At 41.1% G+C, this 4,426-nt stretch overlaps 1 pseudogene; it reads right to left on the bottom strand.

The window, feature by feature from the left end:
* Positions 1 to 3,435: 3,435 nt before the first annotated feature.
* Positions 3,436 to 3,900, bottom strand: LOC114616088 (annotated as a pseudogene).
* Between the last annotated feature and the right edge of the window lie 526 nt (positions 3,901 to 4,426).

Below are 4,426 nucleotides of genomic sequence, written 5' to 3'. Positions count from 1 at the left end.
GGTAAACAAGGTCTCTCAGGCCTGCTCAAGGCTGGGGGAAGGGCACAATTCCCCCTTTTTCGTTTAATAAAGATGGCAGTGCCAGCACCTGGACAGGGCACAAGATTTCATCTCATCTAGGGTAGCAAGTGGCTGGGCGACCATGCCTGGCTTAGGTTGGCGTCTATATTACTTCTATATTACCCATCATCGAGGAAAACATACATAGCATATTGATGTATGCCTCTGCCTTAGGTTTATAGGAACTCAAGACACTCTTACCCGTCTTTGACTAACCAGCCATCATTGGCACACTCTTTCCCATACACACCAAAGCCACATTAAGACCAAAGGAACTGTGGGCTTGCACTTGATGCAGTTCTTCATAGGGATGGATAACTGTCATGATGAATAGCTGAGCTTGCTGAGAGCGATCCTGTGTGAGGGCAATCAATCTGCTTAAAATACAAGGGTCAAAAGTTAAAAGCAACATGATTATCCAAGCAATGTAGAAATTAAGGTTGAAAGCAGAAATATCCCAGTATCTAATCCAACTGCCAGATGACAGGGATTAGACACAAAGTCAGGCCACCAGGTATAAAGTGGGTGACTTTAAATATTGATGGAGACTACATGCCAGGTTAAAACAGCTGGCAGATAGGGATTCTGAGCCATCTTCATCATTAGAGTCATAATTATTAAGGCTCAAGATCTCTGTCCACTTGAAGAACCAGTCTCTCAGGCAGCCATTAGGCTCCATTTTCTCTTTCTTAGAAAATGCAGACTGAGCCACAATCCCAAATTAAAACAGGGTTGGGACCGTTCCAAGCATTAGTTGGGGGGGGGGTCTCTCTTTTTGACCCTGCCAAATGAGCTAGAAGAGACTGGATGCCAGTGGCGATCCACTGACCTTTAGCATCAGTTTGCAGAAAATTTAAAATAAGACAAAAGCAAGGTGTGTTTTTGGTGATCTTGGGGGGTATAATTCCACCTTTTTAGTTTTCTTTTCTTTTTTTTTTTTGTTTTGTTTTTGTTTTTCGAGACAGGGTTTCTCTGTGTGGCTCTGGCTGTTCTGAAACTCACTCTGTAGACCAGGCTGGCCTTGAACTCAGAAATTCACCTGCCTCTACCCCCCAAGTGCTTGGATTAAAGGCATGCGCCACCACAGCCTGGCTTCCTTTTTAGTTTTCATTTTTTTTTTTCTTTTTAGTTTTCAAAAGCTAATGTTTTTAGAGTTTCTTGTAAAATCAGGGAAGAAGCACCAGTAGCTGCTCCTCCCACACTCAGAGAGTCATGGAGACATTATTTTAAAGTTCCATAACCTCTCTTTCACAATTCCTTGTCCTTGAGGATAATAAGGAATCTCAGTAATATGGATAATATTAAATTGTCAACAAAACATCTGAAATGTTTGACTGCAATAGCCAGTTCCATTGTCTATAATCTGATATGGAACACCAAGCATAGAAAAATAATGTAGGCAATAACTAATTATAATTTTTAGTTGCTTTTCTTGTTAAAGCAGTTGTAACTAGAAAGTCTAAAAAGTCTCAGGTCACATGTACATATTTTAATTTTCCAAAATCAAAAATGAGTAACATCCATTTATCATAATTGATTATGAATAAATACTCAAGGATTAACACCATTATGAAAAATTTGAGGACACTGAGAACAAGTTACAAAATTTAACTTGCACACTTTCTAGAAATGTCAAATTATTGTCTCAAGCTATTATTTTGATGATGTAAAGAATAAGATTGGCTATGTGGTGGTGGCGCACGCCTTTAATCCCAGCACTTGGGAGGCAGAGGCAGGCGGATTTCTGAGTTCGAGGCCAGCCTGGTCTACAGAGTGAGTTCCAGGACAGCCAGGGCTATACAGAAAAACTCTGTCTCAGAAACAAACAAACAAACAAACAAACAAGAATAAGATTGTACGACAAATCGTTTCTATAAGGTCTATAATTTGCCTGTGGCATTGTCCTGGGGTCCAGGCAATCCAGTGAGCTCTTAAATGTCTTATAAAGTTAAGAAACAGTACATGTGCCAGGCAGTGGTGGCGCATACCTTTAATCCCAGCACTTGGGAGGCAGAGGCAGGCAAATTTCTGAGTTCGAAGCCAGTCTGGTCTACAGAGTGAGTTCCAGGACAGCCAGGACTACACAGAGAAATCCTGTCTTGAAAAACAAACAAACAAACAAACAAAAAAGAAGAAGAAAAGAAAAAGTACATGTTTCTTAAATTAAGCTGTATTTTTATAAATAACTGTAAAATTTGAGAATTAGCAATATCTCAAAAAGGAACCATGTTAAGCAATTATAAACCATGGCTATGCCTGGCGGTGGTGGCGCACGCCTTTAATCCCAGCACTTGGGAGACAGAGGCAGGCGGATTTCTGAGTTCGAGGCCAGCCTGGTCTACAGAGTGAGTTCCAGGACAGCCAGGGCTACACAGAGAAACCCTGTCTCAAAAAAACAATAAATAAATAAATAAATAAATAAATAAATAAAATAAACCATGGCTATGAGTATACAAATTGAAAGCTTGAATTTTCAGCATTTCAAACAGTGGCTACAACACGTAATTTAATTATTTGTGCTGAAGCAGGGGAAACTCAAGAAAATGAACATGTGATCTAATTACATGTACTGCATTCTTAATAGATGAGGCATCTGTAAATGCAATAAACATCTTTTCTATGGGCTGCATGCAAATTTATAGGAAATAGCAAAGTATGCATAGAGAAAAACTGTAACAACTTGTCTTTTGGATAATGACTATCAAATTTGCCCAAAAGTTTACCATGTAATAGGTCAAATATCATTATTCTCCAATAACAAATTTAATTGCTATTTGGAATAAGGAATAAACATTTCATCCCAAATACTCTCAGGATTCTATCTTACAATCCTGTATTAATGCTGTAATAGTTTCATAAAAGGACGTTCAAACTTTACTTGTAGATGAAGAAGGATGAATCCACATTAATGGTTTCTCTTGTCAAAGGGCTGCTGTGAGCACATGAGTAGCAATAATCCAAACAGCCAACAAATGATCAGAGTCCATATACTGTATCTGTTGATAACTAACAGCTTACTCTACTTTCTACAAAGGTATTTCTCCTTCATCAGTTAATTGTCAAGGGGAATTAGGACTTGTATCCCCCTTGAGAATATCAAACAGAGGTTCAAGTTCTCCTTTGGTAAGCTTAAGATGAGGTTTTAGCCAATTAATATTTCCTAACAACTTCTGAAAATCATTAAAAGTAAACCATTTTTTTTTGCATGTACACCTTCGAGCCATAAGAGGGCACTAGATCCCATTACAGATGGTTGTGAGCCACCATGTGGTTGCTGGGAATTGAACTCATATTTTTGGTTGTGAGCCTAGCCTTTAACAGCTGGGCCACCTCTCCAGTCCCAACCATCCATTCTTTTTTTTTTTTTTTTTTTTTGAACTTAATAATCAAATTTTATTGCTTTATTCATGTGGTGCTTTTGCAAGGCACTGAGGCATGGACTAGCAAACCTGGAATGACTCTTGAAGAAACCTTGGAATGACACATGAAGGCTGCTATGAAAAAGTCATTCTGAGGCAGGGTGATTTACTGAATTGTTTTTAACCAGGGCATCAAACATCAGGAATGAGTTCAAGTTAAAATTCTCAGGAGAATGGAAACATCTCAAGGTCAGTCACTTCACATGCCCATCCTGATACTTTGAATAATCTGGAAAATTGCAGAGCCACAAACAACAAAAATGAAGCGGGCCAATAACCAGGGTCCTACCGACACCTTTTCTTCGGGGCCATTTCTCGAGGTCTTAGCGATGTTGCGGCGCTGAGTTATGTTCTTGCTGTGCTTTTCGTTGGCCATACGGATCCTCTGATTGGCAACCATCTTCCCAGCGCCACCTGCCCCAAGAACCTCTCGGACTCGCTCGCTCACCCGGGCCACCAGGAGGCTTGGCTCGCTGTGCCTACGCCGCCTACGGCCACTGGGCCAGGGCGGTGAGTGCTGGAGCACCGGCAGCTGCCAATCACGGCGGTCTGAGCAGCCGAGGGGCAGTGTGCCGGGGAAAGCCAGCCGCAGGGCCGAGTAGCAAGAGTCGAACCACCGGATGGTGCAGCCGGCAACCTCGAACTCACCAACCATCCATTCTTATTGGAATTTTCTTTTCTTATCTTTTCTTTTTTTTTTTCGAGACAGGGTTTCTCTGTATAGCTCTGGCTGTCCTGGAACTCACTCTGTAGACCAGGCTGGCCTCGAACTCAGAAATCCGCCTGCCTCTGCCTCCCAAGTGCTGGGATTAAAGGCGTGCGCCCGGCCTTATTGGAATTTTCTGTGCCACAATTCACTTAGGATATAACTAAGGTCCCAAATATTGAAAAGATATTCCCTTTGAATCTTTCTGGAGCAAAAAGCACTCCAAAAATTTTAAAGCTCG

Source organism: Grammomys surdaster, unplaced genomic scaffold (genome assembly GCF_004785775.1).
Source record: "Grammomys surdaster isolate TR1022 unplaced genomic scaffold, NIH_TR_1.0 269490, whole genome shotgun sequence".
Classification (NCBI taxonomy): Eukaryota; Metazoa; Chordata; class Mammalia; order Rodentia; family Muridae; genus Grammomys; species Grammomys surdaster.
The sequence above is the reverse complement of the archived record's forward strand: the minus strand, read 5'-3'. Positions and strand labels throughout refer to the sequence as shown.